General features: G+C 40.2%; 1 pseudogene; it reads left to right on the top strand.

The window, feature by feature from the left end:
• The first annotated feature begins 11426 nt into the window (after nt 1-11426).
• Nucleotides 11427-11979, top strand: LOC103249661 (annotated as a pseudogene).
• The last annotated feature ends 1353 nt before the right edge of the window (nt 11980-13332 follow it).

The raw sequence follows: 13332 nt of genomic DNA on the forward strand, positions 1-13332 counted from the left end.
CAGTTGGAGATCCAAACTTCACCTGTATGCAGCCTGCTTGTGTAGCTAATCCTGACTTGTACTCCACATATGTATAATAAAATTTAAACAATTTTTAAGGTAAAATTAAGACTAAAAAGTATTTTTGAAAAGACATTTTATAAGGCTAAAGTCTTTACAAAGATATAACTATTATTAATATTTATGCACACAATAACACCTTAACAACTATCATAAAGCAAAAATTAGAAGAAATAGAAGGAGAAAGAAATACATTAACAGTAGAACACTCTAACATACCCTGCTCAATTCCAAACAGATTATATGAGCAAAAAAATTAGTAAGAATATAGAAGACTCTGCAATGTAATAAAGTAGATTTTATAAATCTCTTTCTTAACTGCAATAATGGAGGATACACTTTTTCATTGTATATGGATCATTGATAAAGATTGACTACATCTTATTTCACAAAGAAAATTTCAACATGCTCTAAAAGATGACACAATGATCAAAATGCTATAAATTAATTACAAAATCAGAAAACATAAAAAAACTCTCAGTTTGAAACTTTAAAACCCACTATTAAACAAACTCTCAGGTTAAAGAAGAAATACTAAATAAAATTGTGGAATCTCTTGAATAATGATATAAGCAGTAAGTAGGCAAAAAAAAAAATCTATATAGCTATATCAATAAAAATAAAAAATAAAATAAATAAATTAGCCAAGTTTAAAAACCAGGAAAACAACAACAACAAAACCCAGAAAAAGCAGAAGGAAGAAATTAATAAAGATGAAACAAAAATTAATTGGAAAAAACCTAGTTCTTTGGAAAAAATGAATAAAATAGACAAATTGATAGCTAACCCAATTAGACAAAAAGGGAGGAAACACAAAATTAGAAATGTCAAGGGGGAAAACCAGAGGAAGTTTTAAAAAATCATTAGAGACTACTTTGTACAATTCTATGCAAATACATCTGAAAATCTTGATGAAATGAATAAATTTCTAGAAAAGTAGTCTACCAAATTGACCCCAATGGGGCGATATAAAAGGCCTATCATGCAATCTTCTGCAATAGATAGTTATATATAGAGAGAAAGTTATTGAAATAAATTGCAGTGATGTCTCTGGACACCTTGAGAAAAACCTTCCCCTAAAACTTTTTCCATCAGAACTGAGAAGATGCTATCACAGCAAATTAAACAAGAAAAGCTGATTATATTGCATTTATAATCCAAGAAACAATTTTGTTTTGATGCATGAACTCAGTCTGGAAAGAGCATGAGCCAGGACCAGAATTAATCCACACTCTGATGAATACCAGTGTCCACAAAGACCTCAGAAAGTGCAAAGCAGGCGCTGACAGCAAGGCTGTGATAAACAAAGCTTAAAGAGTATCAGCGATAATCAGGCCACCCCCTCACCATGCCCAAAACAAACCCTCTCGAACCCCCTACACAGCTAAATGTCTCCTTTTTCTGGCTAGCGTGAGTGATTACTGTTCCTTTACCAATGACAACTCTAGTCCCACGTTAATCTGCCCACCAACTAGAGAAAATTACCGAGCTATTCAGTCATTCGAGGGCCCCTGCTCCCTAACAGCATTGAATCCTGAGTGGGCCACTGTTTTTTTAAACCCTTCTTATAAAAACTCCTGGCATAGGCCCAAATGCTAAAATAAGCGTTCCCCAAGTCCCTGCTAGTGATGTACCCCTGATTTTTCTGGTGTGCATCTGCCTTTGCAGTAAACTCTATAAACTTAACCTTATTTTTGGCTGCAGAAGATGTGCCTGGTAATCTTTGATGGCCACTGTCAAAAAAAGCTAGAGTTAGTAAAATATTAGAGTAGACACAGTCACAGTTAATAAACCTAACTTTATCTTTTAAACATTTTTTAATTGTCTCTTTTTGAAATTTGCTTCAAGTAAAAAAATACACGGATGTACTAACTCTATGTTTGACTGCAGAAGTGTGCCTGGAAGTCTTTGATGGGCACTAACAGGTAAAGTTATGCAAATCCCCTTATACCATGGAACTCATAGTCAAATATTTGAGCAACGTCCCATTCCAGGAATTAAGTCTAGTAACAAAAAAGTAATTTAAAAAAGAGACAGTCTGTGTGGGAGAAATCTAAATATACCACACCTTCACCAATGTTTTTTTTCCTACTCACTTTGCATAATCATTATTCTGTAGCATGGGCTCATTTTCTGAAGTCTCAACACCATTTTAACTCCCTCTCTTGTCCTCCCTTTCCATTTTCTTTACTATGTAGGATAACCTAGCCTCTCTTCCAGCAAGAAAGACTCTTCCCTGGGGGAGATAGGAGGAGTCAGGTGCTGATGTCTGGGCTCCTTTTGGTGGGCTCAGGGAATGGGGAAGACCATGAAGCTGCTGCCTTAGTAGCTTTTGTCACGTCACCATTATGCTGTAGAGCTTGACAGCTTGTAAGCAGATAGATTCCTTTTCATTGACTCATCCCAGTCACTCAACAGCTGAGAATAGGTGTTGGCAGTTTCTATTCTGCCCCCGGTATAGTCAAGGGTAAAAAGTTCAGAAAGGCTAGGTCCATACAGACAGTAAATTATCAGGCTCTGGTCCGGAGCCTCTTGTTCAAGCTGGCCCTCCATCCAGCACATGGTTATACTGAGGTCAGTGATAGTTACAAAACCACGGCCTCTCTGATGAACCCCTGCTACATGCTGGGCTAATGCTAGCTAGGGGCTTTATAGCAGTGCTTCTCATACTGTGATATACACACCCATCACCTAGACATCTTGTTAAAACAGAGATTCTGATTCAGCATGTCTGGTTGGGCTGTGAGAGTCTATTTCTTCTTTCTTTTCTTAATTTTTATTTTAAAGATATGAAGTGTACAATTAGAGGTTAGGTATACAAATGTTTGTTGTACAGGCAAAGTTCGGGCCTCACTTTGGTCCCCACTTCACCTGGTTTAAGATCAGGTACCCTTATTGATGAAGTGTGCTCCCGTCTCCCTCCCGTGGCAGTTTGTCACTACTGCCAATCCTTTTCTTATAGTATTATGATAATTGTTCAGTGTTCACTTATGAGTGAGAAAATGTGGTACTCAGTTCTTTGTTTCTGTGGTAGATCACTGAGCATTATAGACTCCAAGTCCATCCAAGTTGTTGCAAAGAATATGTATTTCTTTTAAGTAAGTTCTTGGTTAATGCCATTGTGAGGGGTCCACAGACCACACTTTGAGCAGCAAGTTACATGCACTGCCTCACAATAAACCCCCACCACAGTGTTCCTCAACCCTGACTGCACTTGGGGGGTATTTTAAGTCTCAGATGCAGCTCATACTAGTCATGTCAGTATCCCTGGTTGTAAGAACCAGGTGGCTCTTATAGGAAACTGAAGTTGAGAACTACTGCAGTATGGGCTAGGCAGTGGTCCCTACATTTAATGGCTGAAAAAAACTGAAGCTTAGAGAAAGTAGTTTTCTTGTTCAAAACCCTACATGTAGTCAGTCTTGAAGGCATATTTTAGACCCAGGGTTGTTTGGCTCCAAAACCCAATCTCTTAGCCACTGCTCTCTGTGGTCTCCTACAGAGATGACATCAGCTTCCAGTCGATTATTGTTGTCACCTGAGGAAAGCAGACCCGCGCGCGCACACACAAAGCCATTAGGAAACAGTCTGGTCCCACAGATGCCCCAGTACTGAGACTCGTGGCATGGTTTACAGTCCTTTAGTATTAATAGGAGGGTAGAAACTCTCCCTGGGGCTAAAGTGACTCTTGTTTCCTCAGACCCACACATGCTCTGGAACTGATTATGCCTTGGTTCCCTGGCCTTCTAATAAATGCTGACCCATCCAAATATTTTCTCTCTCATTGAGATTTTAAGCGTAAGCCTAAGAGAAAGCCAGGTGCATTAAATCAGTGAAATTATCTCTGAAGTGTTGACGATTGAGGAGGTGGATTCAGGGTGGGGGGGAGAGAGAGAGAGAGAGAGAGAGAGAGAGGAGACTCTCCAAGGCTTTATCAAGCTGGAATTGTGAAGCCCTGGGCTGGACAGCAGCCAAATGTCTGCTCCTTTCTGATGGGAAGCGAAGGATTCCCTGAGGGATGAACTTGCTGGCAATCGCTGAGCTTATCCTCCCATCTGGGAATTCATTAATTAGGGTTTGGCTTTGAAGGCAGATAATAAGGTAATCAAAGAGAGGAAGTGAAGCCCTGCAAATCATGCTAGTTAATGAGTAATGCTGGTGTGAGCAGGTGGGCGGGAGGGGGATCTTCTAAGCTACCGTACTGGATGACCACCAGGTTTGAACCAAAGAGTCAATAGAGAAATCTCAGAAATTGAGACCACAAAGTCCCTCCCCACCAGGAATGCCACCTGGGTCCAGGGCCAAATCAGCTGGCTGATCAGGGCAGGGAGAGGAAGAGGCTGCCTGCTGGTCCACATGTCTCTTAATGAAAACACAAATAAAATGCACTGTTTACACAAGTGTTTACTCAAAAATAAAACTTTGCTTTATTCTTTAAAATAGGCATCTGCACATATTATAAGATTGAATTTGGCTGCACATTTAGAATCTCTTGGGAAGCTGTGTAGGTTGAGGAAGAAACAAAATGAATATAATGAAGAAACATTTGTCAGACTTTCTTTCCCCCAATGTGAAATCCTTACTGCTTTCTGACATCTATGTACGAGCTTAAAAGTTTTCCAATACCCAATGTATCTCTGGAGCTTTGCTTCTGTTCAAAGATGAAGAAAGCCTGAGCCTTGCCCCAAATGTCACCTCTGTGGGTCTTCTCTGACTGTGACTCTCTCGTGAATAACAGAGTTTAAAATCAATGTGAATTGATTTTCTCTCTTTGCTCTACCCTCTTATTCAAATTCTTTGCCTTCCATCATGAAGAACAATTACTTGTCTTGGGTCTTAGCAATCATTCAGCTTCTGGTGGCCTCTGGTGTAAATTGGGGGTACCTAATCTCTGTCAGGTAAATGAATTCACAGTCCCTAGTGAGAAAGAAAAAGTTGGAAAGCATGTGGCACCTCCACTCCAGGCAGTCCTCTTTGGCAAGAACCTAAAACTCAGATACAGCTTATATTGCTAGAGGTTGTTGCTTGTTGGACCCACCTCCCCAATTATGTTACAAAGTCCTCTATCAATAGCTTGGTAAGGTAAAGCCTTATGACAAACCTTGCCTTCCTAATGTATGAATATTTCCCCCTGGCTAGGGAAAGAGGGTGGGGAAGAAGATGGGCAGAAGGTGATCTCACCATATGTAACACGTCTTTTCAGTTTATATAGCCATTGCTTTCTTATCTCTAAACCAGTAGCTTCCAATTTGGCCATACAACTGAGAACACCTGGGGAGCTTGTAGGGCTCCTGGTACTTTTGAAACTGTTTATGATGACACCTAAGCATCGGTAGTTTTTCAATGACAGCAGTTCTGAAGTCTGACTGCATATTTAGAATCCAGAGACTCTGATTAATAAAGGGGTCTGGGATGCAGGCTAGGCACTGAGCACTAAATCCTCTCCTAAATGAATCAAATGAAGAGCCAAAGTTAAAATCCAGCACTTTAAACCATTTTCTTTTTCTAAACTTTCCAGCTTAGGGGCCAAATTAAAACAAAACACATTTTGTCAGTTAAAAGAAAACATTTCAGTAATCACTGCTTGCTCTATTCATACAATTCAGTTTTCACAGTGATTTACTGCATTGAGTCTATAGACAATATGGAGTTTTTAGTCAGAAAGCCTGCAGTTTATGACTTTATCCTCCCAACTCCCCCCTTCTTGAGCTGCAGCCCCCTGCTCTGAAAACCATAAACAACAAATAAGAACAATAGGGGCACCTGAGCCACTTTTCCTGGACTTTCATTTTTAATTGAGTTCTAATAATTAGGTTGCCAGAGGAACACAGGTAATGAACCCACCTGGACTGTTACAAAAGAACCCTGAACCTCTTGAAAATGCTTATGAAGAAAATAATCCCTCTTGTGTATGGAATCACATGGGTTGGTGATGGAATAGCAGCCTAAAGGCCAGGAATTAGAGATACTGTAAGCTCACTTCACTGTCTTCACATCCAGGGAAAGATAAATATATGTTTAAAGTTATAAGGCCAGGTGCAGTGGCTCAAGCCTGTAATCCCAGCACTTTGGGAGACTGAGGTGAGGGGATTGCCTGAGCCTAAGGGTTGGAGAACAGCCTGGGCAACTTGGCAAGACCTCATCTCTACAATAAATCAAAAAATTAGCCAGGCATGGTAGCGTGTGCCTGTAGTTCCGGCTACTTGGAAGACTGAGGCAAAAGGATCGCCTGAGCCCACCAGGTTGACACTGGGGTGGCTGTGAGTATGCCACTGCACTCTAGCTTGGGCGACAGAGTGAGACTCCAACTCAGAAAAATAAAATTATAGGGGCTTGCTTATTTATTTATTTATTTATTTATTTATTTATTTATTTACAGAAATAGGATTTTACTATGTTGGCCAGGCTGACCTCTAATTCCTGGCCTCAAGTGATTCTTTCTGCCTCCACCTTCCAAAGTGCTGGGATTACAGGTGTGAGGCACCACTCCTGGCCTTATAGAGACTATTTTAAGATGATTTTTAAAAATAATCATCTTAGAATGTCTATTGGTAGTTGAGGGTAAAATTTGAGATCCCTTCTAGTTCTAGGAGTCTATGTTTCTATACAACAGAATATTATAATCATATCCATAGTGAGAAAAAATACTTTTAAAGAAAACATTAGACCTAGGAAATCTACACATTCAATCTAGTTAGACATTTATATATACAATACAATATATTCAAGGATGCACATGTATGTAGAAAAATATACTGGCTATATGTTATAAAGGCAGAATCAATATAAAAGGATCTTTTAATAGAGGATTAGATCTCAGATTGCCAATTTCTAAATTCTGTAGTTTGCTCAGACAGTTCTATATGTTCTCATTATTTTTTCATCATTATTAAAAAATATTTACTTGCTATTGAAATAAGATATTAATTATGTGGTAAAAAGAAACATAAGGCATGGTTTCTGCCTTCATACTCCCTCAGCTAAGAGTTGTTTCCAGAAGCCATGCAGCTGCCAGGTCTGCCTGTGCATTGTGATTGGAAAGATTTGCTAATGGAGCTGCCAAAACTTGTGCTGGAATGGATAACAAAGTTTCCTTCCCTTTGCCATCCTTGACTTCTCTTGAGTGAATGTGCCAATTAAGTGACTAAAATGCAGGCAGTGGGGAATAGGACTGAGTTGCAAAGGCGTGGAGAATCCTGGGGGATCAATTATATTTGCTGGATAGTCACCAGTCGACTGCAAAAGGAGAGAATCTCATATGCCCAGCGATCAGAAAACATGACATCAGTTCAGTTTGGGAACCATTCTATTTAGATATTCACATGGTGGGTCAAGCCAATTAGAGTGTAGTGTATGAAACTTCTGAGAAGGTGTCTCCAAATTGGCCTATTACCAAAAGCAAAACAGGAAAAAGGTGGCCATCAGCTTGTGTGACTGTCCTACCCTGCAGCATATCCACTATGTAGGGCAGTCTTTGCAAGGATCTATCTCTGCATGGATCAATAGTTAGGACAGAGTGACTGAAGTCTAACTGAACTCTGTAAAGCCAAGATATGGCTTTGCATTCTAGCTAAAGTCCAACACCTGGGACAGTAAGTGCTTGATAAGTGTGGGACAAATGAATATTCAGTAGACACTATTTCTCACTCTTTTGGTTGTTCAGTACTCTCTAGGAAGGCTCAGGGTTGCTTGTGAAATTTGGGGCCAACTGTAACCCAGTAAGAAAAAAGAGACTTAGATGATTTATTTTTGAATAGCCACAAGGCCCCAGCCAAGCCATCTAAACTCTCAGTGCTCAGCTTTCCTCTCTGGACACTTGCCTATAGCCTTCTCCTTTCTGTCCACCTTTAAAATGGCATCTCAACAATCAAATATATGAAATAAATGTGAAACACCCAATGACATTCATATTTGTATCCATAGAGTCTTGTTCACTGCAGGTCCTCATCATGTTTATAACAACGAGTAAGGTGACCTAAAAACCCTTGTATTCAGTCTGTGTGGTACTAGGTTTGTTTTTTTCTTGGAGTCAGATTTAAGTTGAGATGAGCCGAGAGCCACGAATAGTCTCACATTTTGATTCTTATAGTTTTTACATCTCCTCTATGATCTCATTATAGATGACTATTCACTGACATGCCACACCTTCTTGTGCCTCCAATATGTGGGGCATCCCTATTTCCATGCCTTTGTAGACCTTCCCCTCACCTGAAGGGCCTTCCTTCCTTTTCCAGTATAACCAAATTTTATGTGTCCTACAAACCTTCTCTTTTAAGCCTTCTCCAACAGTGATTTCTCCAAAATGTCACTTACTTTATGTAAGTAACTATCATTTTAGTGTATTAATGCCTTGTTCATCCAATTAGTTTGTAAGCTCCCTGAAGATGAAGAACATTAAAGTTTTTTTTTTCAATTTTAAAGATGTGAGGTACAAGTCAGGATTGGGTACATAAGTGGTCTACGTACAGGTGAAGTTTGGGCCTCCCATTGGAGCTCACTTCACCTGGATTAGGATCAGGCATGCTTATTGATATTATGTACCCCCTCACCCCCCTGGCAGTGTCCTGCTACTGCCAATTCCTTTATTGTAGTATTATGATAGGTGTTCAGGGTCCACTTATGAATAGGAACATGTGGTACTCAGTTCATTGTTTCTGTGATAGATCACTGAGTATGATAGACTCTAAATCCATCCAAGTTGCTGTGAAGTTCATAATTTTATCCTTATTTATGACTGCATAATGCTCCACTGTGTAAATGTACACTTTTTTTATCCAGTCCCGTTTCAATGGGCAGTATGGTTGGTTTCATGTTTTTGCTATTGTGAATAGTGCTGCAATAAACATGTATGTGCAGGTATCTTTTTTCTAGAATGATTTGAATTCTTCTGGGTATATTCCCAAAAGGAGGATGGCTGAATCATATGGAAGGTCAATTTCTAGTTATTTAAAAGATATCCACACTGTTTTCCATGGAGGTTGAATTAGATTGTACTCCCACCAACAGTGTAGAAGCATTCCCTTTTCTCTGCATTCTGACCAGCATCTGTTGTTTTTTAATTTTAGTGATGGCCATACTTACTGGAGTTAGGTGGTATCTCAATGTGGTTTTGATTTGCATTTCTCTGATGATTAGTGAGGCTGAGCATTTTTTCATGTGTCTGTTGGATGCTTGTATATATTCTTTTGAGAAGTGTCTATTCATGTCTTTTGATCATTTTTTAACGGGGCTGTTTATATTTTTCTTTTTGGCATGTTTGAGCTCCTTGTAGATTCTGAATGTTAAACCTTTGTCAGATATACAGCCAGCAAATATTTTTTCCTATTCTGTGGACTGTCGCCCTGCTCTCTTGATGGTTTCATTTGCTTCGCAGAAACTTGTCAGTTTGACGAGGTCCCACTTGTCTATCTTATCTCTTATGGTATGGGATCTGGGGTTTTAAGCAGGAATTGGTTGCCTATTCCAATTTCCATAAGAGTGTCTCCTCTGTTTTCTAAAATTCTTATCGTTTGAGGTTTTACATTTAGATCTTTGACTCATTTGGAGCTGATTGTTGTGTATGGTGATAGATATGGGTCCTATTTCATTTTTCTACATGTGGTCAGTCAGTTTTCTCAGTACCATTTACTAAATGGATTCTCCTCTCCCCAGTGGTTGTTGGTGGAGGCTTTGTCGAAGACAACTTGGTTAAGAAATTGAGGTCTTGCTTCTGGAGTCTCTATTCTTTTCTATTGGTCTATATGCCTGTTCTTGTACCAATACCAGACTGTTTTGATTATTGTAGCCTTATAATAAAGTTTAAAGTCTGGAAGTGTAGCCGGGCTCGGTGACTCAGCCTGTAATCTCGCGCCTTGGGAGGCTGAGGTGAGTGAATTGCCTTAGTCCACGGGTTCGAGACCTGCCTGGTCAACTTGGTGAGACCTTCTCTCTACAATAAATCAAAAAATTAGCCGGGCGTGGTAGCGCGCTTGTAGTTCCAGCTACTTGGAAGGCTGAGGTGGAAGGATCGCCGCAGCCCAGCAGGTCGAGGCTGCGGTGACCAGGAGCGGCCACTGCACTCCAGTCTGGGAGACAGAGTGAAACTCTAACTCAAAATAAAATAGAATAAAGTCTGGAAGTGTGATACTTCTTGTTTTGTTTCTTTTGCTGAGGATCGTTTTGTCTAGATGAAGAACATTTCTTACTCTTCTCTGAAGTCCATCCAGTGAGAATTACACACTTACATATGTGGAAATTTAAAAATCTTCTGTTTCCAATGGAACTTAGTTTTCAGATTTACCTGAATATTTACATTAATAGAACATCCAAGATAATTTTACAGATAAAAAGGAATGATGAGCTGTATGCACAATCCCCAAAGTAAACCTTAATGTAGGGGAACCAGTTAACTTTTGCCAGCAAAAAGAAGTCAAGGAAACAGTATAGTTGAACAATCACACTTCTTAATGCACCCCAAGGGCATGGATATGAGCCTACAATGAGTTGTCCAGCACTTTGTCCCTGGGTTACTTAGTGAGGATCCTGGTGGGAGCTGTCCTCAGCTGTGGTTCTGAAAAGCTAACTTTCTGAAAATGCTGGCTAGTCTGAACAGTGAGTTATGAACAAGAACAGGTCTTGGGAGGCTCCTTTCTAGAGTGTCCTTTGAGATTCTCAAGCATTAAAATCCCAAACAAAATTCATTTTTCTTCCAGACACCCTGTTCTCCCTCATATTCCCTAAGTCTTGGCATCCCTGCTTCCTAAATAGCCTTTAAACCCATCTTCTCAGCTGAGCTTGGTGGCTCAGTCTGTAATCCCGCACTTTGGGAGGCTGAGGTGAGTGGATTACCTGAGGCCGCGGGTTCGAGACCCACCTGGGCAACTTGGCAAGGCCTCAACTCTACAATAAATCAAAAAATTAGCCAACCGTGGTAGCGCGCGGCTGTAGTTCCAGCTACTTGGAAGGCTGAGGCAGAAGGATCGCTGGACCCCAGAAGGTTGAGGCTGCAGTGGCCGGGAGCGTGCCACTGCACTCCAGTCTGGGCGACAGAGTGAGATTCCAACTCAAAAACAAAACAAAACAAAACAAAAAATACCATCTTCTGTCCATTCCCATCACCACTGCAATAATTTCCTAACTGGTTTCTCTCAGATATCTTGCTATTCAATGACTGCAGCTATCAACTTCCACCCCAGATGTATACGGAATTTAATTCAAGATCATTAGAGTGGACTGCAGGTACAGTTTAACTCTGGCAGTTACACTATAAATATCAACCCATAATGGATAAGAATGACATATATGAAAAGGGTCTGGGTCAGCTGCTGGAGAGTTCCTCCTGCTGCAGCTGATCTGGCTGTGAGAAGTGTGGGAGCCAGGCAGACGATGGCATGGGTTGGACTCAGAATGTGTTCCACACCTTGTGGAGATCTCTGTCAAAGAAAGTAAAGCAGCACATGGGCACACACCAGTTCGGGAACAAAAACTACTATGTCCTGGAGTACAAGAAGACAAATTATTCGAGAGAACAAATACTATTATGTCCTGGAGTACAAGACAGGACAAACTATTTGAGAGAAAAGATGTATAGAAGTGACAAATAAAAAAGAAGTAGACTACGAAGTAGGGGATAATCCAACAGAATGGAAAGCTTGGATTAGAAAAACAAGAAAGACTCCTCCTACTACAGAGGAAATACTAAAGAACGGAAAATATAGAGAAGACATAAAAATAAAAAGCAAAAATCTTATGAAAGCAAAAAACTCCCTAGTGAAGATACTAAGGGGGAAATCTTGCCTCCACCAAGTTCAGACTAAAATGAAATGGCATGCCTCTGCTCCATACTTTGGAAAGGAAGAACCCTCATTGGTTCCAAGCAGCACTGGTAAAACCTTTCAGCCATGATCCTGGATGCCCCAAGATGCCAAGCACCACAATCAATGAATGCATTATAGTCAAATAATTTCATTTATATGGATGTGACTATTTTAACAAATAAAAGTAAAAAGTCACTTTAAAAAGCTCCTTAGAGAGAAACTATTTCCAGGGCCAGAACAGCAAAAGTAAACAAAGCCTATCTGTGTGAACCAGAACAAGCTCAGGCAGAGAAAATGTTATGTTTATGTTTAAAGAAGATCTATGGAAAAAATATGTTATCTACAAAGAGGAGAACTATCAGTCGGTAAGAGGCAGGTGAGATTGCAACAAGTAAGAACTGGCAACATACACTCAATTATTGCTCAGGGAATCTGTCTGCTCTTTGTCACAGATGCAATTCTGTTGGATAAGCAGGATATGCTGGTTGTTTCCAGTTGGCTCCTCCACCCTGCTCGGGTCTTGGGAACTTGACCTGAATGAACTGCAAGCATATGTTCCCTTGTCATATGGCTTTGCATTGGGGTTAGCGAATAAAGAACAAAGAGAGACATGAGGTTAAAGTTATTGATTTCTTTGGCTCCATCCCATGCTGGCTATCCTGACTTAAGGCCACAGCTTCTGCACTCTGGTTTCTCTGACAGTTCTCCCTTTCTGACTTCCAATAGTCCCTTCTTTCAGTCCTTTTGACCTAGGGTACTGATGGTGTACTGCATTGTCCCCAGTTTGAATCCAATTTAAATATGCCATCTGTTCCCTGGTGGGCTCCCGATCAGGGCTTGATATCATTAAATATTCCAATCCCAACTCCTTTGTTCTGATCTCATCCTCACCTAGCACTTTTCTGTTCATAAATTGGCCTCACATGTAAATCCATCTACAGGGAGAGAATGTACTAATCATGCTGACACAAGCATTCTGTTCTGCATGACATTTTTATTTTTCATTGTTAATTAAGAAACTGGCATTCTGATTTTATGCCTTCATATTGAATTAGCTTTGTTAGTGCAAGCCAGCTTGCCTGGGATTTATGAATCTGAGGTGCTGCCAAAACTAACGTTCTGGGCTGAATTCATTCAGATGACATTACTCTTGGAGGCCTCTAGTGACCAGTCATCCCCATCTGCCCCACTTCCCCAACCCTGCCAAGCTACTTGGTACTTTTGGCCAAGGACTTACAGCTCAAATTGCTTGTAGTTCCTCAGCTATGTCATACTTGTATTCCTCTGGGTTTTATCTAAATCACTCTCTCTCTCTCTTCTCCCTCTTTCTCTCTAGAATGCAAGCTTTCAAAGCACATGAGAGTGATACAGAAAACTTATACTTTTCATTTTAATAAGTGAGGCAAAGTGATGTAAAAAAAAAAACTATCTAAATGACATGGTAAGACAAAGGCATGCATAGAATTCTAAAGAGACAAGA

Source organism: Carlito syrichta, unplaced genomic scaffold, assembly GCF_000164805.1.
Source record: "Carlito syrichta isolate Samal-C Ts95f unplaced genomic scaffold, Tarsius_syrichta-2.0.1 Scaffold123294, whole genome shotgun sequence".
Taxonomy (NCBI): domain Eukaryota; kingdom Metazoa; phylum Chordata; class Mammalia; order Primates; family Tarsiidae; genus Carlito; species Carlito syrichta.